Raw genomic sequence first — 25,381 nt, forward strand, 5'->3', positions numbered from 1 at the left:
ATGTTTTAATTCTAAGTTTTATCTGGAAAGCCATGAAATATTTATGAGCGAACAAGTGCAAATTAGGCCTAAAGTGACTGTTGCACACCCTGAGGTCTCACGCGCTTTATTAACTCCTCTCCTTCCTTCTGCTCACCTGATGCGTTCTGGTCCCCTCTGACTTGATCCAGTCCCTGCCCCACCACGCCGTATTTATCCAACTTTAATTCCTTTTTATTGTCACTTTTGTGATTAATGCTCCTGTTTTCTCTTTCTCACACATACCCCCCTCCCCAGGTTGTTTGTAGAGGGGGTCTTCTCTTCCCCACATAGTCGCAGTGTTGCTGCAGTTGCTATGACTCCTGTCTGTGCCGAGAGACATCTGGATTCTGGTCACGATCTTCTCCAGCGCTTTGTGTGGAGTCTGATTGATTTAGGAAACAGGACGGTGAGGGGGTTAGGAGGAGGATTGGGGTGGGATGAGGTTGTACTGCGCTCCACTTCAGGGGGATTTGTTTTTTTTTTAACATAAGGACCTTGAGATGAGCCAGGGATCCCGATGCTGGAGAGGTGAGTAAATTATACCGCAACAGCAGGGGATTACTTATAGCGCAACTCCGGCTAATTTATAGGGATCATATAAAATCCCATCACATAGGGGATTTTATAGGGTAACGCTATATATATGATATTACCGATCAGCAGGTGCATAGGAAGCCGCGTGTCCTCAATATGCACAATGTAACTATTTCTTATAGACACTTTCTACAACTTATCGAAGATCAATAACTTCTAATCCGACTGCGGGGAGAACTACAAGTGCCATAATTCCCTGCAGAATAGACATTTACTGGACGGACTGTTAAGAAATCAATAAGAGACGAGTTGCAGACAGTAAGCATCAGCAACATGTGTCTCTGAAGATGCTCCGATCGTACAGGGATCGCCATCCATCTACGGAACCTGTGGCTCCTTATTAGATGCAGGTTGGTGAAACCTCGTTCAAATCGTAGGACATTGATTAATTAATTGTTTGTTTCTGATGGCACGAATATTATACGACTGCTCCTTTTTTATTACATAGATGTATGGATTTTACATTCTCATTTATACTTTACATACAAGGAGCAGATTAGAGAAGGGAATGACGCTCAGAATTCATAGATTTTTCCATCTCTCCAGATTATACCATGTCTGTAATTTGCTTCCATCCTGTAAAAAGAACAGGATTGCATACAATCTTGTGGCAGCACAATAAATGTTCTCCAGGGACGGACTGGAGTACTAAACTGTTTTATAGGGGATGACAAGGCTCAGGGTACAAGTCTGTAGTTACTATATGTAACTGCAGACTTGTGAATCCTTACAGCGCTCATAGTACCCACTGTCATGATTCTTTAGAGCGAGCAGTCATGTGACCACAAGTATGCGATTTGCATATTTCCAGCCACAATCTGGCTAGACATGTCTGACCTCGCTCAATACACTTGTCGGCATGTCTAGTTGGCATGTGACAGAATTTATGAAAATCCCATATATGCGCTCACGCACCCACCAAATCCTGGCACCGACACCAGAGAATCCTAATAGCATGCTCTGTATGCTGTGAGGATTCACAAGTCTGCAGTCAAACAAACTGACTGCAGACTTGTACACCACTTTATTTTACACCAAAAAAAGAAGGTGGGGAAGCTGGTTTAAAATTGCCAAAAGTTGCAAATTTGCACAATTTAACATTGCGCAAAAATTTTTGAAACACTTTTACGCTAGATTTCTGGCTCCTTAGTTCATGCCTTAAAAGGCTTATCTAGAATTTGGCTCAAAGTAGGGGGACATGAAAAAATACCAAAGAACTCACCTGGTAAATTTCCCACTGCTCTAGCGCCCCAATTCTTATGGTCCTGCAGAGCTTTGTGATCTGCCCTACTGTATTAACGTAGCAATCATCCACATGTGTCGGCTGCAGACAATGATTATCCTCCGCAGTCATGTGACAACCATGCAATTCTAGAACAGTAATTGGTCAAGTGTGCACACTACAAAATCTACTTGAGTCATAACAGCCTGTGTCAGTCATTAAGCACACTTATGCTAAATTGTAATTTTTTTTACCAAGTAAAACTGTTGGTTGCTATGAAAATTTGCCTTATTAAGTTGTGGGGGTGCTGAATGTAGACAAAATGTTAATATTAACATTTAATGTTTTTAAGGTAATGGAGTTGTCCAGCACTTATATATTGATGACTTATGTTAAGGGTAAGTCATCAATATTAGATCAGTGGGAGTCTGACACCCGACACCCCATGGACCAGCTGTCACCAGGTTCAGCAGCCTAGAGGCTCACAGTTTATAGAGCTGGAACAGCACAGATCCGTGCACTGTGTAATGGCAATTCTGGAGTTCTGCAGTTCCGCTTCTATTGACATGAATATAATTTGGACTGAAGTACCCCATAAACAGCCACTACACATGGTGGTGCTGTGCAGTTCCAGCTCTATAAACTGTGAATTTCTGGTAACTGGGGGACCTGGTAGCAGCTGATTTGAGGGGGTGCTTTCTGAGTGTCAGACCCTGTCCTACCCAATATTAATGGCTTGTCCTATAAGAAAAGTCATCAATATCTTAGTCCTGTTGAAAACATTGAGAATAAAAACATGGAGTAAAAGTTTCACATAAGTTGCATGATAACTGGATGAGAATAGCATATATATACAACTTTCTTTAATTAAACTGTTAAAAAATGATTATATGCTGTAAGGCAGCGCTAGTCATCATGCTGGGGGACACTCGCTGCACCGGGTCAATTAAAGCACACCAGCCACGTTTTCCAGTATTTCACAATCCAGCAGTTTATTACTCTTCATAACTGCTTATAACCGAGTCCAACTCAGTGGCTCGCCGACATATTACACATATAGTGTCCAGGAGCCTTTCAAGTGGCAGACAGGCCCACTTGGCTCCAGTTACAGCCTTCAGCAAAGTCACTTATATCAATGTCCTTATAACGCAGTGTTTTACCTTTGCCGGGTTTTAGCTGCTTCAGTCAGATTTGTTCTGCCACCGCTGAGGCTTTACGGCTTCCCAGATGGGGGTCTCCAGCCCTCGTACCTTCAAAGGCTACTGGTATGTTTTCACACTTAACATCCAGCCTCTGCCTTCCAGGATTCTTGCCTTCCAAGCCTCTTTCCCTCCAAGACTAATGGCATCGCTTACACATAAGGATACAGCCTCTGCCTTTCAGGCTTCACCAGGCTTCACTAGGCCTCACTAGGCCTCACACTCTAACGGTGTCCCACACAGGGAACAGGCCTCACGCCTTTCAGACCCTGTCTCAAAACTACCAGGGTTTATATATCTTCCAGTGCACACACAGGACCTGTGCTGATGTCACAGTCATGTGATCAGACCTTCTTTGTACACAGGACCTGTGCTGATGTCACAGTCATATGACCAGTCACCTGAGGGGGAGGTACATGGTCAGACAAAACACACCCTGGACCATTACAGTAATGCCGCAAGCCGCTGCATTACAATGCTTAAAGCATAACTTTTCAGAATAAGCTGCCAAGTGTGTATACATGATGAAAAACAATGTTTCTAGCCATAATATGATTGTATCCTACATTTTCACCAGTTTCCCCTCAGCAGTATCTCTTATTTTCAGTTGTGTTTGAGCTACTGGGTGGAGACTAGCTGCTATACTGTTTCCCATACACAGAACATAGAGACATAAGGAATTCCTGGTCTCCTGTGTCTATGTAGCATATCCTCAAAAGTAGTAGAAGCATGGAGACATTATAAAGCAATACTGAGCAGTGTAGTTGTGAATCCAGCACTGGGATAAGCTAAAAGACTTACTTAAAAGCTTCAGAATGATTTGTCAGTGTGCTTCTCTGGCTGTGTCTCTCTGTGACCTTCCCTCCTTTAACCCCTCTCTCTTTCCAAAGACTTCAATATATAAATAGTGCCACGTTAAATAAAAGGTGGGTTAACATGTGTGACATGTGCTATGAGTGGTGTTTGGACACAGCTGTGTGTGTAATTGCATGGCTCTTTGGTTACTTGGAGCTTTGCGTTGACCCCTAATGATCTGTGGCATACACAGTCACATGTGGGGTGTGTAGAGCGACATCTGCCTTCATCAGCAGCGTGAGGAGCTGGCTCCGATCACTGCTGTTAAAACATTTAAACGCCCCTGTTAATCACTGAGAGTGGAATTTAAATGGAGCAATCGCCTATGCGCACACGCACAGGCTCCCATCGGCTGTCCGCTACACAATTGCTTGGTACTGATGGGTTAGCCATGAAAGTTGGGGGCCTGCTGAAAATATCAAAAAGTTTAAATCAACCCCCTTTTTCCCATTAAAAAAATCAATATTTTTTAAATAATAAACATATTTGATATTATCATGTCCTTAAAAGTCTGATCTATCAGAATATAAAATTATTTAAACCGTACGTTAAACACTGAAAAGAGAGAAAAAACTTGAAACACCAGAATTTCCATTTTTCGGTCATGACATATGCCCCCAAAAAATGCAATAAAAATATTGGACCCAATTCAGGAAATTTTTCACGCCAGAATCCTGGCGTAAAGAGTTGTGAAAAGTCACAACATTTTGGCACAACTGAGCCTGCGCTAAAGTTGTGCAACTTTTGGCGTTCTCAAGCCATTTTTGCCAAGCTCTGACAAAGTGGTTGGCCGTGTAGCGACCACTTATTGTCAAAATCGTGTAAAGCGGCGGTGTTCGCTACGCCACAAATCTTTTTCCAGCAGAGACTAGAGTAAGGTTTGTGGAGAGGCGCATGGAGACCTCTTAATTAATCCGGAACCCTCACACTCCACCTCACAACCTCATGAAGACTGTTGTGAAAATCAACGGTCTCAATGAATCAGGGCCAATGTATTTAGTATCAATAAAAACTACAGTCCAGCATGCAAAAAAAACAATCCCTCAAACAGAAAAATAAAAAAGTTATGGGTCTTAGAAGTTGTTTTTTTTTGTAGGGTTCTGCGTTTTATTTTAGCCACTAAAATATATAAAAAAGTAATCATATTGACCTGGAACCTTATTTGGCCAGGCCATTTTTATTGCACAATAAATACTGTATAAAAAAATGTCAGAATTGCGTTTTTCCCCATTTCACTCCATTTGGAATTTTTTCCTTGTTTTTCATTTAAAAAAAATGGTATCATTCAAAACTACAACTCATCTTGATTAAAAAAAAGCCCTCATACCACCATGTAGATGGAAAAAAAGGTTATAATTTTTGAAAGACGGGGAGCAAAAAACAAATGAGCAAAATTAAAAAATCAATAGGTCTCAAAAGAGTTAAAGAGGTTGTCCACTACTTTTTCATTGATGACCTGTCCTTAGGATAGGTCATCAATGTCTGCTCGGCCGGGGTCCGACACCCGGCACCTCCATTGATAAGCTATTATTGGTGGCGGCACCTGGAAGTGCTCATTTGCATAGCTGGCCGTCTTCTGATAGTGGCCGCAGCAGGGTACTGCACATCCGCCTCTTATTGTTTTGAATAGGTGGCGGATGTGCAGTACTAAGCCACTACCAGAAGACAAAGCAGCTCTGCAAATAAATAACTCCAGCCAGCGGCCGACACCGATAACAGCTGATTGGCGGGGGTGCCGGATGTCGGACTCCGGCCGATCAGACATTGATGACCTATCCTAAGAACAGGTCATCATTGAAAAAGTAGTGGACAACCTCTTCAAGGAGTACTCCTAACCAGCTATTGCAGTACCGAAACTTTTCTTTCTCTTAGCATTACACCTATCTATACCTATTTGACTTGTAAGGCACTTATTTTTTGTTAGAAGGAACACCTGACAACAAGCTGGCAGGTGTTCATCTGGTTGGAGTTCTGCCAATCTGCTGCAATTTGTAAAAGAACCTGGGAACAAGTGTTTAATTCCCCTGGAGCACCACTAAAGGGGGAAAAAATATTAAGTTTCCTTTTCTGCGAGTCTTAGCCCAAATTGACAGTATAAACTTAGCACAAAGCCTTCTACAGGACATAGTACCTAGAAAAAAACAGACCTATCATGTTCTAATCACTGCTTTAGCTCTGTATTCAATGTGTTCACATGCAGCCGGAGGTCATAACAGCTGATCAATAAGGCTATGTTCACTTTGCGTTTTCACCTATTGTCAAGTGGCTTTGTCGGAGCAAACATCTATAGCACTGGAAAATTGGATTCGGACATTTGTACTGATGGGACCTTTGACTTTAATGATTCAGATGGCGTCACTATGTGCTCTTTTGTATATCATTTCAACTATTTCAGGTGGGCACCAAAATGTGGTGGACCATGTTTTGGTGCCCATTGAAAATAGGCAGAAACTTCCGAAAATGATGTCCAACAGAGCACATAGTGATTTTCTCTAAATCATTCTTGTCCATGGCCCGTCAGCACAAATGTCCGAATCTTGTTTTCCAGGGCTATAGAAGTTTGCTCCTACAGAGCCACTGACAATAGATTAACATGCAGTGTGAACAAAGCCTAAGGGTGTCAGAGCCCCACTGATCTTGAGACACACACAGAGCATGCTCTGTTTGCAAATAATAGTAATGTTTTTAATATTATCGTTAATAAATCTTTTTGCATTTTTATAAGTGAAAATTGATACCTCATGGTTTACTGTAGATGGAAATTTATAGACACAGGTTAATAGTAATCAGGGGCGGACAGTAACAGCTTGCGGCAACTGTGCAAGAAGTGTGTCTTGGCCCCTCTCCTTTTATTTTATGGTGACAGCTAAAGATAATATATACCATTGTAAGTATATATTACATAGTTTATTACATATATATACAGTATTACATAGTTTCCTCTCTTATATGCATAGCTCTGTCTCTTATCACATAGCATCCTCTCTTGTTATGTACAGCGCCATCCCTTATTACATATTGCCCACTTTTGTTATATATAGCACCATTGCTTATGACGCGCCCCTGGGCCTGTGTCGCGCTGCGTTGCGCACGCGGGAGCTTACCCGGAGCCGGATCTCTTGAGGGTTGTAGTCTCGTGGCGGTGATCCGGTCCGTGCCCAGGGAGTCAGACTAAGTGGCGCTGTATTAGCGGTAGATGTTGGACGACTACGCCACCCGTTGAGTACAGCTAAGGAGCTGCTGCTGCAGGGCAGACTGCTGAGGCCGGTGGTAGGATTGTGCAGCGTGATGGTATAACCCCCAACGGGAGGGGTATGGCCTCAGGGCAACCGACGTGGATGATGGGGGTAGCAGGAACCACTCGGAGACGGTACGGTGTAGTTCAGGGTCTTTACTGGTGACAAAGATAGACCCTCCCGGAGTACTGGCTAGCGATTGGGGCCTGGTCAGTCCTTGAGCAGATGGGATCTCCCCTGGCCAGGCGGAGTTGTAGGCCTCCCAAACTAACGATACTCTTCCGGCTACCTTGCTAGAGGCGGGTATAAGTAGCCCACGTCCCTGAGTGTACCGTGTGGTGCTCACCCGTATGGCCGGTGACTCGGGGCATTCTAGTAGCTTCCGCTCCACGACGGCGGTGCTGGTCCCACGCGTGTGACCGTGCCTTCGGGTTTCTGGGCCAGAGGACCTGCAATCCCCTGCCGGTCGGTTTCTGCTGCTGGATAGGAGTTAGTCCCCACAGCCTCGGACTCCGGGTCCGGTGATAACTTCTCAGTCAGGGCGAGCTCTGCAGCTGCCAGCCCCTGACTCCTTGTAGCACTGCTCCCACAGAGCTCCTGATGTTCTTCTCCTATATCTGCTGCTCTTCTCTGTCTCTACTTCTTCTCTACTCACTCACCCTGCCTCAGCCCTAGGTTTATATAGGGGAAGTTCTTCCCCTCCCAGGACTGGGCAGGAGGTGTGGCATGCATAGGATCCCTGACCAAGAGACCTCCCACCTGCTCTCAGACGTAATATCTCTATCACTGTGGCAACCAGACCCCTGGGGTGTCACACTTACATAGCGTATTCTCTTGTTATTTTTGTTATTCACAATGCCCTGTCTGTATTTCATAGTGTTAGATATAAATTAAAATGTCTGCTGATGGAATATGGGGAAGCTTCTTTTCTAATGGAGGAGTCTGATGGACTCAACGTCTGGTCAGATGCTGCTTCATCATCAGTCAATTTATTTTATATCAGTCAAGTGAAGACTCTATGCAGGGACATACGTAGAAATCATGGAGTCCCATAACATAAGTACTAATTTGGCACCCCCCTCAAAAATGAATATTTAGAAGGGTCACAGAAAGGCATATCTCACAACTTTGCAGTCCTTACAAACTAATTTTCCTACTATTGAAACCCCTAGATTCCCTCTCATTGCCCCTATAAAGTATGATACCAACAAAAGTGCCCCCCAAACAGAGTATGATATCCCCACAGTGAATTCGTCCACAGTACTCTCCACACGCAAAGTATGATGACCCTACTTACTGTACCACCCCCCCCCCCCCCGACAAAGTATGGCGACTCCAACACAGTATGATGCCCCAACTGTGACCAACTGTGACCACCAACACAGCCCTACATACAGTATAATGGGCCTACATACAATATAATGGCTCCGACACAACCCTCCACACAGTATGACAGTATGATGGCCCCAACACGACCCTCCAACTGTATGTTGGCCCCATTAGCCCTCCAAACAGTATACTTGTTACCACACAGCCCTCCAAACAGCATAATGGCCCCTACACAACCCTCCAAACAGCATAATGGCCCATGCAGCCATCCACACAGTATGATAGACCCCACATAAACCTTCACACTTGTATACACTGTATACTGTACAGGTATATGTATCCCCGCTTACAGTATAATGGCCCCACTCGACCTCCAAACAGTACAATGGCCCCCATCATAGCCCTCCAAAGAGTATAATGGCCCCCACAAAGCCCTGAAAACAGTATAATGGACCCCCACATAGCCATGTAAACAGTATAATGGACACACACATAGCCCTGCAAACAGTAAAATGGAATCCCACATAGCCCTGCAAACAGTATAATGGCCCACACATAGCCATGAAAACAGTATAGTGGCCATCACTTAGCCCTGCAAATAGTATAATAGCCCCCACATAGCTTTCCAAACTGTATAATGGCCCCCAACATAGCACTGCAAACTTCATAATGGCCCCCACATAGCTCTCCATAAAGTTTAAAGGCTTCCACATAGCCCTCCAAATATTATAATGGCCCCACAGATAGCCCTCCAAACAGTATGATGGCCCCCACATAGTCCTCCAAATATTTTAATGGCCCCCATATAGTATAATGGGCCTCACATAGCCCTTCAAATAGTATAATGGCCCCACATAACCTTCCATATAGTATAATGTGCCCCCATTGCGCTTTATATAGTATATTGCACCCGCATTGCACTTTATATAGTATAATGCACCCCCATTTCACTTCAAATGGTATAATGTGCCCCCATTGCCCTCTATATAGCATAATGCACCTCTATAGCACTTCATATAGTATAATGCGCATGCACTGTACTTCATATAGTATAATGCACCTCCATTAAGCTTCATATATTATAATGTGCCTCCATATGGTATAATGCACCCCCATTGCACTTCATATAGTATAATACACCTCCATATAGTATAATATGCCCCCATTGCACTTTAAATAGTATAATGTACCCCCATTGCACTTTACATAGTATAATGAGCCCCCATGGAAATCATATAGTATAACACGCCCCCATTGCACCTCATAAAGTATAATGCGTCTCCATATAGTATAATGCGTTCCCATTGCACTTATATAGTGTAATGCACCCCCATTGCACTTCATATAGTATTATGTACCTCTATATAGTATATATATAGTGGGGAAAATAAGTATTTGATAATCTGCCAATTTTGTGAGTTTTCCCACCTACAAAGAATGGAGAGGTCTGTAATTTTTATTGTAGGTACACTTCAACTATGAGAGACTGAATCTAAAAAAAATCCAGAAAATCACATTGTATGATTTTTAAATAACTAAATTGCATTTTATTACATGAAATAAGTATTTGATCACCTACCAACCAGCAAGAATTCTGGCCCTCACAGACCTGTTAGTTTTTCTTTAAGAAACCTTCCTACTGTTCACTCATTACCTGAATTAATTGCACCTGTTTGAACTTGTTACCTGTGTGAAAGACACCTGTCCGCACACTCAATCTATCACACTCTAACCTATCCACCATGGGCAAGACCAAAGAGCTTTCTAAGGACACCAGGGACTAAATTGTAGACCTGCACAAGGCTGGGATAGGCTACAGGACAAGAGGCAAGCAGCTTGGTGAGAAGGCAACAACTGTTGGCGCAATTATTAGAAAATGGAAGAGACACAAGATGACTGTCAATCTTCCTCGGTCTGGGGCTCCATGCAAGGTCTCGCCTCATGGGGTAAGGATGATTCTGAGAAAGGCCAGGAATCAGCCAAGAACTACAAGGGAGGACCTGGTCAATGACCTGAAGAAAGCTGAGACCACAGTCTCAAACATTACCATTAGTAACTCACTATGCCATCATGGATTAAAATCCTGCCGAGCATGCAAGGTCCCCCTGCTCACGCCAGCACATTTCCAGGCCTGTGTGAAGTTCACCAATGACCATCTGTATGATCCAGAGGAGGCATGGGAGAAGGTCATGTGGTCAGATGAGACCAAAATAGAACTTTTTGGTATCAGCTCCACTCGCCGTGTTTGGAAGAAGAAATAGGATGAGTACAACCCCAAGAACACCGTCCAAACCATGAAGCATGATGGGGGAAACATCATATTTTGGGGGTGCTTTTCTGCAAAGAGGACAGGGCGACTGTACCGTATTGAAGGGAAGATGGATGGGGTCATGCATCGAGAGATTTTGACCAACAACTTACTTCCCTCAGTAAGAGCATTGAAGATGGGTCGTGGTTGGGTCTTCCAGCATGACAATGACCTGAAACACACAGCCAGGGCAACTAAGGAGAAGGATTTAGAGGTCCTAGAGTGGCCTAGCCAGTCTCCAGACCTGAACCCAATAGAAAATCTTTAAAGGGAGCTGAAACTTAATGTTGCTCAGCGACAGCCCCAAAACCTGAAAGATCTGGACAAGATCTTTATGGAGGAGTGGGCCAAAATCCCTGATGAAATGTGTGCAAACTTGATCAAGAACTACAGGAAATGTTTAACCTCTGTAATTGTAAACGAAGGTTTCTGTACCAAATATTCTGTTCTGTTTTTCTATTGTATCGAATACTCATTTCATGCAATAAAATGCTAATTAATTATGTAAAAATCATACGATGTGATTTTCTGGATTTTTTTTCAGATTCTTTCTCTCACAGTTGAAGTGTACCTATGATAGAAATTACAGACCTCTCCATTCTTTGTAGGTGGGAAAATTTGCAAAATCGACAAAGTATCAAATACTTATTTTCCCCACTGTATATAATAAATACGCACTTCCCCTCGGTCCCCACTCCACTCTCCTGATTGGAGAAAGATTTGTGGCGAGTCGTACAGGGGCACATGCCATTCATCAGACACTCCTGATTCAGATAGGCTTCCAGGGTTGCTAAGCGGAGATGGAAAAGGTCCCACTCCAACGAGCACTTTATCGCATTCAAACAATCCCTCACTACTTTCAGGTCCACACTCACTGCAGCAAAACAAACATACTTCTCATCTCTCATATCCTTCCTGTCTCACAACCCTAAACAGCTATTCAGTTCTTTCAATTCTCTCCTCCATCCCCCAGCACCTCCTCCATCTCCACTCATCGCAGCTGAAGACTTTGCCTCATTCTTCAAGCAGAAGATTAACACCATCAGACAAAGCTTTTGCCATAGGTCCCCACAGTCCCTCCTCATATCTACTTAACTCTCCTCCTCCAAAACCAGCTTCTCTGCCATCACGAAAGATCAACTTTCCTCTTTACTCTCCAAGTCACATCTCACCACCTGCGAACTTGACTCAATCCCATCCCACCTCATCCCAAACTTTACCGCAGTCTTCATCCCAACCCTAACCCACCTCTTTAACCTGTCACTAGCAACTGGTATCTTCCCCTCATGCTTCAAGCATGCCTCGATCACACCCATCCTCAAAAAGGCATCCCTTGACCCATCCTCTCTGTCTAGCTATCGCCTCATATCACTTCTCCCCTATGCCTCAAAACTACTGGAATAACATGTCCATCTTGAGCTGTCTTCCCACCTGTCCTCCTGCTCCATCTTTGACCGCCTCCAATCTGGCTTCTGACCGCACCATTCTACTGAAACTGCCCTGACTAAAGTCACCAACGACCTACTGACTGCCAAATCCAAGCGACGCTACTCTGTCTTTCTCCTTCTGGACCTGTCATCTGCCTTTGACACCTCGCCCCCTGTTGGTGTTCCCCAAGGCTCAGTTCTAGGACCCCTGCTCTTCTCCATCTACACCTTTGGCTTGGGACAGCTCATAAAGTCTCACGGCTTTCAGTATCACCTCTATGCTGATGACACACAGATCTACCTCTCTGGACCTGATATTACCTCCTTATTAACCAGAATCCCACACTGCCTGTCCGCAATTTCATGTTTCTTCCCTGCTAGTTTCCTAAAACTTAATATGGATAAAACTGAATTCATCATCTTTTGCTCAACCCCCCATCTGACCTATCTATCAAAATTAATGGCCATCCACTCTCCCCAGTCCCGTAAGTTCGCTGCCTTGGGGTAACCCTTGACTCTGATCTCTCCTTCAAACCTCATATCCAAGCCCTTTCCACTTCCTGCCAACTCCAGCTCAAAAATATTTCCTGGATCCACACATTCATCAACCACGAACCTGCAAAAGCACTAGCGCATGCCCTCATCATCTTCCGCCTCAACTACTGCAACCTCCTGCTCTGTGGCCTTCCTTCTACCACTCTCACACCCCTCCAATCTATCCTAAACTCTGCTGCCCAACTAATCCACCAGTTCTAACGCTATTCCCCAGCCTCTCCTCTTTGTCAATCCCTTCACTGGCTCCCCATTGCCCAGAGACTCCAGTACAAAACCCTACCCATAGCAAATAAAGTCATCCACAACCTGTCTCCTCCGTACATCTGTGACCTAGCCTCCCGGAACTTACCTGCACGCAACCTCTGATCCTCACAAGATCTCCTTCTCTACTCCCCTCCTATCTCCTCTTCCCACAATCGCATACAAGATTTCTCCCATGCATCCCCCCTACTCTGGAACTCTCTACCCCAACACATCAGACTCTCGCCTACCGTGGAAACCTTCAAAAGAAACCTGAAGACCCACCTCTTCCGACAAGCCTACAACCTTCAGTAACCCTCGCTCCACCATACCACTGCACGACCAGCTCTACCCTCACCTACTGTATCCTCACCCATCCCTTGTAGATTGTGAGCCCTCGCGGGCAGGATCCTCTCTTCTCCTGTACCAGTTTCTGACTCGTTTTTGTTCAAATTATTGTACTTGTTTGCTATGTATACCCCTTTTAAACATGTAGAGCGCCATGGAATTAATGGTGCTATAATAATAAATAATAATTCATTAAAAGGGTTGCGAACCTTATTGAATCAGGATCTTCTGACTCCTATATGCCTCCTCATTATAACTGACAAGAAATTCAGGGCCATTGAATATCTTTTATTCTGGTCTTCAAAATCAGAATAGAATAGAACATTCTCTGAGTCTGATTCTTGGGTACATGATTTTCATGAATGTGTGAATGGATCTATGAAACTCTATGGGTACAATAAAAAAATGTGGCAGCACATGGACATTTCACACGAATGTGTGAATGTAGTGACGCGCCCCCTGGGACGGTGGGGTACTCGGTAGCCGGGCCGGTCGGTGCTGGGGATGTCACGGTGGCAGTGACCCGGTCCGTGGCCCCGGGCGGTCAAGTAATTAAATGAAAAGAAAAAGGGGAATAAAGTTTTTAGAGATAATGTTCATGACGCCACCTGTGGTATGCGGCTATTTGGGGCCGCTACTGAGGTGCAGATCCACTGGAGCTGATGGTGACGCAGCAGAGTTGGTTCAGCTCTCCACAGGCTGAGCTAAGCTCCAGGGCAGTAGATGGTGATTTTATGAGGTAGATGTTGTTGGTGCGGCGTAATGCAGGTGATGGCGCAGCAATTATTCAAGGACACAGTGGAGTGCAATCTTCAGGTTTTACTCACAGTTGTTAAGTTCCTCAGGTTACAGTCACCGGAGTGCAACTGCCCACGTCGTCCTGTGTCCTCCGAGGTAGTGATCCAGCAAACTCTCAGGTATCTCAGGAGCACTAGGACGGGACCCCATTCTATGTACCTTTCCAGGTCGTCTCACTGCGCTGGCTCTCACCCTCCTGCCCTACGCCTCACAATCATTGTCCCAAGCCAGTGGCCTTGGGCCTTGTCGGGCGACTTGCAGTCCCCTGGACCCAATGTGGCCACCTTTTCAGCTATGTAATTGTGGGTTTTGGCTGCAACACCTTGAAAATTCTGCAGCATCCAGTTGGCTAGCTGAGCCTGGTTGTTCTCCACTAGTTTGGGGCCGGTCCCCTTCTGCGGCCTGATCCCTCCACGTCAGTGTGAATTCGGGAGCACGGGTGGCTTCCTGCACTTACTGTGCCCCTGGGATCCCTTCTGTCTCTGGAGCCTTTCCCTCTGCTCCCATCTTCTCTCACTCTCTTCCTGGGCCTCTCTCACTAGGCCCGACTCCTCTCTCTCCTTCTTTGCGCTCCTGAGCGGAGCTCCTCCTGAGCTCCCACTCCCAACTGTCTCTCTTCTGAACCTGAGCGTGAACTGAACCCTTTCTTGATGTTTCTCTCTGTCTTTTAAACCCTTTCTGTCTGTGCTCCCCTGATCCACTTCCTCCACCCACCTCTTCTACCTAGTTCCACCCTCCAGCTAGGGACCAGGGACTGTGCTCTCCCTTAGGAGCAATCTCGCCCTTCCCTACTGAAGTGGAGTGTATTGGATGTGGGTGTGTGGGTCCCGGGTAGTACTCCATCCTTACCTGAGAGTGGGGTACCACACCTCTGGGTGAGATGCAGTACCTCTGTGGCAACTGGACCCGCAGGGTGCCACAGTAGCCTAAAGGAGGCTAATTTACAAACAAAAGCATTACTCCCATCATCTCTCTGCAAGTCAGTCATCCACCCAATTCATTATAAGTCCATGTATAGTGTCTTCTTCCAATTCATTGTAAGTCCCTGTATAGCGTCCACTTTCACACACCAATTCATTATAAGTCCCAGTATAGCGTCCTCATCCACATCCCAATTCATTATAAGTCCCTGTATAGCATCCTCTTCCACACCCCAATTCATTGTAAGTTCCTGTATAGTGTCCACTTCCACACCCCAATTCATTATAAGTCCCTGTACAGCGTCCTCATCCACACCCCAATTATTGTAAGTCCCTGTATAGCATCCTCATCCACACTCCAATTCATTGTAAGTCCCTGTATAGCGTCCTCATCCATACCCCAATTCATTGTAAGTCCCTGTACAGCGTCCTCATCCACACCTCAATTCATTGTAAGTCCCTGTATAGAATCCTCATCCACACCCCCAATTCATTGTAAGTCCCTGTATACCATCCTCTTCCAAACCCCAATTCATTGTAAGTCCCTGTATAGCATCCTCATCCATACCCCAATTCATTGCAAGTCCCTGTATAGCGTCCTCTTCCACACCCCAATTCATTGTAAGTCCCTGTATAGTGTCCTCTTCTACACCCCAATTCATTGAAAGTCCCTGTATAGAGTCCTCATCCACACCCCAATTCATTATAAGTCCCTCTATAGCATCCTCTTCCACACCCCAATTCATTGTAAGCCCCTGTATAGCGTCCTCATCCACACCCCAATTCATTGTAAGTCCCTGTATAGCGTCCTCTTCCACACCCCAATTCATTATAAAGCCCTGTATAGCGTCCTCTTCCACACCCCAATTCATTATAAGTCCTTGTATAGCGTCCTCTTCCACACCCCAATTCATTATAAGTCCCTGTATAGCGTCCTCTTCCACACCCCAATTCCCCAATTCATTATAAGTCCCTGCATAGCGTCCTCTTCCACACCCCAATTCATTATAAGTCCCTGTATAGCGTCCTCTTCCACACCCCAATTCATTGTAAGTCCCTGTACAGCGTTCTCATCTACACCCCAATTCATTGTAAGTCCCTGTATACCGTCCTCTTCCACATCCCAATTCATTGTAAATCCCTGTATAGCGTCCTCATCCACACCCCAATTCATTATAACTCCCTCTATAGCGTCCTCTTCCACACCCCAATTCATTGTAAGTCCCTGTATTGTGACGCGCCCCCTGGGCCGTGGGGTACCCGGAGCCGGGCCGGTAGATGCTGGGGGTTGTAGTCACAGTGGCTGTGACCCGGTCCGTGACCCAGATGGTCAAACCAAAGGGGTAGTATTTTGGTATAAGTGTTAATGTCCGACTACACCACCTGTGGAATGCGGTCAATAGGAACCGCCGCTGCGGAACAGTCCTCTGAAGCTCGTGGTATAGCAGCTAAGGTAGTGTAACTCCCCACAGGAAGAGTGTAGCTTCAAGGCAGCGTGTAGATTATGGTGGCTGTGCAGGGTGTCGTGGTGCAGAAATAACCACAGAGTCCGTACGGTGCAGTCCCGGGGTCTTTACTGGTGGCAATTATACAGGCCCCAATGGGAGTACTGGCTAGTGATGGGGCCTAGTCAGTCTGGGAGCAAGCATAGAGTCCTCTTGGCCAAGTGGAGTTGTAGGCCTGCCGTTCTGACTATACTTCTTTGGCTATCCTGCTTGTAGCTATGTTGTAGCCCACTTCCCTGCGTGTAACGTGCTGTGCTCACCCGTATGGCTGGCAACTCGGGCCTTGTGGATTCCTCGCTCCTCCTTGGCGGTACTGGTCCCTTTGTGCTGCTGAGCCTCCGGGCTTCTGATGGGGCCAGGCGACCTGCAATCTCCTGCCTTGCGGTATCTGCTGCTGGGTTTGCAATCTCCACAGCCTCAGACTCCGGTGTCCGGTCCTCTGTGTATACTGGCCAGGACGAGCTATCTCCAGCTCCAGTCCCTGGCTCCTTACTCCTTCGTGTCCACAACTCGACTCATGACACTGAACTGAGCTAACCCCACCTCCAGATCCAGTTATCAAGGGCAGGATCCTCCCCTTGCTGATCTGGAGCCAGGATGTGTTGCATGTATTAGGTTCCTGACCAGGAAACCCCTAGTTGCCTCCAGACATGGTATTACCTCTTTTAAGGGAAGCAACACCACTGTGGCAACCAGACCCTCTGGGGTGCCACAATAGCGTCCTCATCCACACCCCAATTCATTGTAAGTCCCTGTATAGCGTCCTCTTCCACACCCCAATTCATTATAAGTCCCTCTATAGCGTCCTCTTCCACACCCCAATTCATTATAAGTCCCTGTATAGCATCCTCTTCCACACCCCAATTCATTATAAGTTCCTGTATAGCGTCCTCTTCCACACCCCAATTCATTATAATTCCATGTATAGCATCCTCTTCCACACCTCAATTCATTATAAGTCCCTGTAAAGCGTCCTCTTTCACACCCCAATTCATTATAAGTCCCTGCATAGCGTCCTCTTCCACACCCCAATTCATTATAAGACCCTGTACAGCGTCCTCTTCCACACCCCAATTCATTATAAGACCCTGTACAGCGTCCTCTTCCACACCCCAATTCATTATAAGTCCCTGCATAGCGTCCTCTTCCACACCCCAATACATTGTAAGTCCCTGTACAGCGTCCTCTTCCACACCCCAATTCATTATAAGTCCCTGTATAGCGTCCTCATCCACACCCCAATTCATTATAAGTCCTGGTATAGCGCCTTTTCCCTTTTTTTCCTTATCATGCTCTCCCACTGTTTTAAAAAAAAATCACTCACCTCTCCAGATGATCTGCTGCAGCATCGTTTCTTTCCTCTTTTGCAGCATCGTTTCTTTCCTCTTTTGGTCGGGTACTTTCTAAATGAAACAGGCGATATACTGATATGATCACACTGTGCTTGCCTGAGTCATATATTGAGCGCCAGGCAGGAAGCTGAACATAGTTTTCTGGAGCTCCGCTGCTATCTTCTTCTGTAGGCAGTGGAGCTGCAGGATCGCTCCCTGCCTGACATGCCACTAATGATGAAGGCAATCTGTCCATATCCCCCTGAGCCTAAGGCCTCCAACCAGGGCCGGCTCCAGGTTTTTCTGGGCCCCGGGCGAAAGAGTCTCAGTGGGCCCCTTTAATACATACCACGATTCATGATGCACAGACACTGCAGAGAAATATATATATAGTACAATGGCAAAAGATTTCACTTCTTACATTACATGAGTGATATCTATTGTAAATTCTACAATAGCTCAGAAACTGGCGAATCCTCACAGCAAACAGTGTGTGCCCAGGGGGGGATTCAAAAGTTTTCATTTTAGACCGGACAGTATAGTCCTCCATACATTATTATGGCATCACATAGTCCTCCATACAGTATAATGAGCCCCATATAATGCTCCATCCAGTATAATGAACCCCGTATATTGCTTCATACAGTATAATGGGCCCCATATAATGCTCCATGCAGTATAATGAACCCCATATATTGCTTCACACAGTGTAATGGGCCCCATATAATGCTCCATACATTATAATGAACCTCATATATCGCTTCATACAGTATAATGAGCCCCATATAATGCTCCATACAGTATAATGAACCCCATATAATGCTCCATACAGAATAATGGACCCTCATGTAATGCTGCATACAGAATAATGGACCCCATATAATGCTCCATACAGAATAATGGACCCCATATAATGCTTCATACAGTATAATGAGCCCCATATAATGCTCCATATAGAATAATGGGCCCCATATATTGCTCTATACAGAATAATGGCCCTATATAATGCTCCATAGAGAATAATGGGCCCCAAATAATGATCCATTCAGTATGGGACCCATATAATGCTCCAATTAGTATGGGCCACATATAATGCTCCAAATAGTATGGGCCCCATATATTGCTCGATACACAAAAAAAAAATCAAATACTCACCTCTCCTTGCTGGCGGCAGGTCAGAACTCCTCAGCATCTTCCGGCTCTCTGCACTGCAGAGCAGAGGGCAAGCTGTAGTGACATCATCGCGCCCTCTGCCCTGACACGTCAGAGTCAGAAGACGCTGAAGCTTCGGAGGATCGAGGAGAGGTAATTATTCCAAGTGCTGGGGCCCTGAGCAAGCAGGGGAGGCCCATTCATGGGCCCTGGCACCGTGCTCCCCTGACTCATGGGCCCCATAGTGTGCCAGGGTCCCCGATGGTGAGTAGGCCCCTTCCGCTTGCTTAGGGCCTCGGCACTTGCCCAGGTGCGCCGGGTGCTGACACCAGCCCTGCCTCCAAGCAACAGGCTAGATGGCCCTCATTGCACAACTCGCATGGGCTCTCCCCCACCTTTGGACCCCTGTTCAAATGCAAGGGTGGCATGTTATTATTATTATTATTTATTATTATAGCGCCATTTATTCCATGGCGCTTTACATGTGAAAAAGGGGTATAATACAAGAACAATTACAATAATCTTGAACACAATGTGACAGCGACTGGTACAGGAGGAGCGAGGACCCTGCCCGCGAGGGCTCACAATCTACAAGGGATGGGTGAGGATACAGTAGGTGAGGGTAGAGCTGGTCCGCCCTTGATAATAATTCCTCAAATCTGTGTGTGCCGAGTATGGCAGATATCAACGCAACTGGTCTACAGTCACTTGCTCATAAAAACTGAAAATTAAAGGGAACCTTACTGCAGATACAGTTGAAACCAGAAGTTTACATACACTATATAAAAAGACACACATGCATATTTTTCTCAATATCTGACATGAAATCAGAATAAACCTTTCCCGTTTTAGGTCAATTAGGATTATCATAATTTTAATATTTGCCAAATGCCAGAATAATGAGAGAGAGAATGTTTTAAGGCATTTGTATTACTTACTGCAAAGTCAAAAGTTTACATACACTAAGATTACTATGCCTTTAAACAATTCTCGACTGCCCATACGATGATACCTCAACAGTATCCCCTCACATCCACAGTATGATAAGTCTACAGTGACCCCAGCAAAGTATGACTCCCCTACTGTGCCCCCAACAGTATTTGCTCCATAGTATAATGGCCCAACAGCGCCCTCAGCAAAATATAAGGCCCCAGTAGTGGCCCCGCACATTATGTTGTTGCCATAGTGCTCCCAACACAGTATAATGACCCCCACAGCACAACAACACAGTGTAATACCCTCCACAGTCCATTAAACACAATATGATGCCCCTAAAACTCCCCCAACCCAGTATAATGTCCACAAAGTTCACAAACAGTATGATGGCCATCACAATCATCCCACCCACAGTATGATGGCACTCACAGCGATCACTCCCACAGCATGATGGCCCCGACAGCCCCAAAACAGTATGATGAACCCCACAACACTTTCACCCAGTATGACGGACCCCATAACCCCACCATACCGTAAATTATCTTGGCCATCAAAGCCCACACAGTGTTATGGCCCATACAGCCCCCACAAACAGTATCATGCCATCCGCAGGACACCACACACAGTATGATGGCAAACACACAGTATGGTGGACCCCACAGCCCCTCACACAGTATAATGGCTTCCACAGCTCCTCACACAGTATGATAGTCCCCACAGTTCTCTTCACACAGTATGATGCCCCCAATGTGTCCCACACACAGTATCATGGCAGCTACAGTCCGCTACACAGTGTGAAGGACCCACAGCCACTCAGTATGATGGCCTCCCCAAACAATATTATGGTACTCACAGGCCCATACAAAGCAGCCGTGTGGTTTGCCGCTATTAGCGGCGTGTCACTAAGTCTGAGTGATTTGATGGTCTGGTGTTGGGAGGGAGCAGAATCTGAGTCTTAGCAGACAAAGATCCATTTTGCTTTGTAGGAAGGAGGTTGAATTTGCCCTGAAATTGGGGCTATCCCAAATTAGAGGGTAAATCAGCAATAATAAAAATGTATTTAAATTTTGAAATAATGCCTCTTAAAGGTAAATTATAACTTTATGTGAGGAACAATGTGTGAAATAAATGAAAATAAAAAGCAGGAAAAAAACTAAAAAAAAAAAATAAGTTCACTGTCTGTCTGATACATCACACGTGTCCAATGCATAAAAATAATTTACTACAGAAAGGGAAACACAATTTAAAATGTATTTTAGTGGTCCTTTGCGATTGTAACAAAAATTTGAAAAATAGGCATGTATCTCCTATTTTTCCTTTACATTTTCCCCTAATATCAGCAAAAAAAAAGAGATATAAAAATTACATAAATATTAGGCTTAGCATATCACAAAAAAGAAGCAAAAGTTATTTGAATAGCCAAACGAGAGAAAAAATGATAGTTCAAGCTCCTAAAATTGCATGTATTAAAAAAAAAAATGTACCTAGTCATGAACAGGAAAAGTGGCCCGGCCTTGAACTGGTTAAAAAAATAAGTTGATAAACTTTCCAAAATGTCTTATCGTTACACAATTCTACTTTCATGTTGGATTCACAAATCCATTTAAAACATTTTTGACTTGTATTTTGTTTTTACGACAAGCGACAGTTCTCACCTGGATGCAGTGCCGCCATCAAGGGATTACTGGGGGTACTGCAATCAGGGTGGATTGAAAGGCGATGGCTGGAATTAGATTGGGTTGCAGATTACTGATGCAACAGGGATGGGGCTTTCCTGGCAAGTGTGTTGGGCTAAGGCACTCAGTGGACCTGCTGCACTAGAAGTAAAGATCTCTGCTTGTATTATAATATAATTTAGTGATGTTTATGATGTGTTCAATTGGTATGTAAATATGTGATGTGTGCTGCAGGTGTGTGACATGTAAGTGTTATGTGTGTACTGTATGTATCTTATGTGTGAACGGTGTGTGCTGTATGTGATTCGCCCCCTGGGCCGTGGGGCACTCGGATCCGGGCAGTAGGGGAACGATGGGAGTAGTAGTGGCAACCCGGTTCCGTGGCTCAGGGTGGTCAGGCCAGTGGTAGTCCGTTATGTGCTGTTGATTATGTCCGACTACGCCACCCATGGATTTGCGGTCATTAGGAACCGTCGCTGCAAGGCAGACCGCTGGGGCTGATGATGTATGCGGCTGGGATGGTGTGACTCCCCACGGGAAGAGTGTGGCCCCAGGGCAGTGTAGTGGATGGTGGGAGTGATGGTGGTGAGAGTCCCAGTGCTGATAGTGCTGGAGGAGCAAGGAGCACACAGACAACAGTTTGCAGTTCAGGGTCTTTACTAGAACAGGTAAACTGACCCACAAACAGTCCCGGCTAGGAGGGGACCTGGATATCTGAGAGCAATGGGGAAATTGGCCCTGGTCAGGGTGAGGGTGTAGGCCTACCATGCTTTCTGCGCTCCTTCTGGCTATCTCCTCCTTATAGGGTAACAGCCCACGTTTCCGAGCTTTCCGTGTACTCTCGCCTGTATGGCCTGCGACGTGGGTTCCTTTCTGCTCCCGGCCTGGTACGGCTGTGCTGGTCCCTTCTGTTGTGGCAGAGCCTCCAGGCTTCTTAGGCCATGGAATATACAGTCCCCTGCGGACTGGTTATCTGCTGCAGGACGTGGAATCCTCACAGCCTCAGACACCAAAGTCTGGTAAATTAAGTCCTTTATCTGCCAAGACAGGCTCACTTCGCCTCTTGTCTCTGGCTTGTGGCTCTCCTCCTGCCACACTTCCTCTTAGGTGCAATACAACTTTCTGTCCCTGCTCTGCTCTGGGACAAGTCTCAGTCCTGAGACAGGTCGTCCAGTTCTCCCTAACCCTGCCCCCAGCACCAGCTTTTATAGGGGCATCCTCCTCCCCCTACTGGCCTGAGACAGGAGGTACTGCATGCTAATGTTCCCCTGACTAGAGAACCTCCCCCTTGCTCTCAGACACAGCTTTATTACACTTGTGGCATCCAGGCCAGGGTGACACATTCCCCCCTAGTGAAATTTAGTACTCCGGGACTAAACAATAAACAAAGACAATATGCATAACCATAAAACATTAACAGACAGACGACGCACAGATTGAGTTCTTAAGGTCACAGTGTGGTCTGTGACCGGGTGTCCATATCACCAACACAACGGGGAGCCTTAACCAGGTGGGGGTCTGTCCTACCCCAAGTTCTTTACAGTCTTAGTTCATTCCTTGGTTAGGCTCCGAACGCAGTCCATACAAGGTCCCGGTTATAAAAAGTCCATAACCTTTGAGTCCTTACGGTAACTGCAAGAAACTGAAACACAGAATTACCAAACATGCATGTAACGTGGCAAACATTTCAACATTTGGCAACAGGGTTATTTACAATTAGTGTACCCTATATTCTCCAGCGAGCGGGTATCTGCCCCTTTGTGCTCCTTGTTGATCTCCTTAACCCACTGTCTGGTGGTGGACCGACCTGGCTTTCCCCACTAGCGTTAGGGGTACAGCTACCAGCTGGGTGTACAGGTAGGGCAGGCAGCTGTCTGTGGGTCCTTTGGCTTACCGCAGGCATGGCAGGCTCACTGTCAGCAGAGGGTTGACTCTCCTGGGCTGCTGGTACAGGCTCTTCTGCCTCTGGAACTGCTTGCTCTTCTTCATCCTCCAGCTCTGGTGTAGGTTGTTGCTGTGCCGGTTGCAGGAAATGCAGGACGGGTACCACTATGGCATCATTTATGTGAGTCCAGGACTGAGGGAACTCTCCGAGAACGGTGCTGATCATTTCTTCCTTGTCCTCTGCGGGTTCAAGGTCACTCTGATCCTTTTCTGCACTACGGAGTTGCTCGGGGCACCTTTTGAGGTGGTCTCTGGAGACCGTACTAGTGGTTTCTCCTCCGTCCTTGGTGATCACGCACACCTTCAGGTTGTCGTGGTCAGACTGCAGTACGGTGTAGGGTTCCCTTTCTCACTGGTCGTCCAACTTATGTAGCCTTCTCTTCCGCTTCAGGACCTGCTCACCAGGTTCTAGGGGAAAAGCAGGGGCATGTTGGTTGAAGAGTCTTTCTTGACGTTCTCTCACCTGGGCCAGGCTCCTCTCCACACTCTCCTGTACCTTCTTGTACTGCAGTTGCCTTTCCGTATCCCAGTCCGCATCCGGGGAGGTGTCCTCAGGCGTCAGGACTCCCATCTCCAGGTCTACGGGCAGCTTACCTGGTCTGGCTCGCATCAGGTAAGCCGGGGTGCAGTTGGTAGCATTCACCGGGATATGATTGTATAAGTCTATCAGGTCCGGCAGTTTTTCTGGCCACAGGCTGCGTTCCTCCAGGGGCAACGTCTTCAGGAGATCAATGACTATATTGTTCATTTTCTCACACATCCCGTTGGTTTGTGGATGGTAAGGCGTTGTCCGAATCTTCTTACAGCCATAGAGGTTGCAGAACTCTTGGAAGATTTCAGCTTCGAACGCTGGACCCTGGTCTGTCAGGACCTGTTCCGGATACCCGTGTGGACGGCAGAAGTATTGCTGGAAGGCTCTGGCCGCTGTTTGGGCTGTCAAGTCCTTTACCAGGACCACCACTAGAAAACGGGAATAGTGGTCCACGATTGTCAGGGCATAGATGTATCCTGACCGGCTTGGAGCCAGTTTGACGTGGTCCAGAGCTACCAGCTCAAGAGGCTGCGTGGTGACGATGGGCCTCAAGGGTGTCTTCTGGCTGGCACGGTCCTTCCTCCTTAGGTGACAAGGGCCACAGTCTCTGCACCACTTTTCTACAGCCCCTCATGCCGACCCAACCGAAGTGCCCCGCTCTGTCATGGTAAGCCCCCAGGACCATAGCTGCATCCCGCCTTGGAACCACGACTTGCCAGGTCAGCTCGTGCGTCCGGTGGTTGACAATCCTTCTGCACAGCTTGCCTTCGTAGAGGAACAGCTTGCTCTTCTCTTTCCATAGCTGCTTGGCTTCCTCTGGAGCATCCGGATCCATACGGGCATCTTCCTGGGTCAGCAGATCTTTCACCAGGCAAATGGCAGGGTCACTATCTTGGGTCTCGGCCCAGCTGTGGTGAGGTAGGGGATTGATCATCACGGTTGTTAGATCCTCCTCCTTCACGCGGTGGGAGTATTGAGCGGCTCCATACCGGTGAAACGCGGGGAGTTCTACCTCCTCCAGCTCTTCTGGGTCTTCGTCACCTTCAGGTAAGTGAGGCATTCTCGATAGGGCGTCAGCGTTGGTATTGGTTTTGCCTGCCCGGTACTTGATCACGAAGTCATAGTTGGAGAGACGGGCCATCCACCGCTGTTCCAGGGCACCCAGTCTCGCATTGTCCAGGTGTGTCAACGGGTTGTTGTCCGTGTACACGGTGAACTTTGCGGAGGCCAGGTAATGCTTGAAGCGTTCCGTT

General features: G+C 46.3%; 1 protein-coding gene across 3 annotated transcripts in view; it reads left to right on the top strand.

The window, feature by feature from the left end:
* Nucleotides 1-396: 396 nt before the first annotated feature.
* Nucleotides 397-25,381, top strand: part of CHL1 (cell adhesion molecule L1 like) — a 194,385-nt gene continuing 169,400 nt past the window's right edge. For 2 of the 3 annotated variants that reach the window (XM_073644396.1, XM_073644400.1), the window contains exons 1-2: nt 397-549; nt 738-965. The gene's annotated coding sequence lies outside the window, so the exon portion shown is untranslated. The remainder of the gene's footprint in view (nt 550-737; nt 966-25,381) is intronic. The other variant, XM_073644399.1, reaches the window with a different exon arrangement.

The sequence above is a fragment of the Phyllobates terribilis genome, unplaced genomic scaffold (assembly GCF_046119375.1).
Source record: "Phyllobates terribilis strain yellow unplaced genomic scaffold, ASM4611937v1 Scaffold_8__6_contigs__length_399053987, whole genome shotgun sequence".
Taxonomy (NCBI): Eukaryota; Metazoa; Chordata; class Amphibia; order Anura; family Dendrobatidae; genus Phyllobates; species Phyllobates terribilis.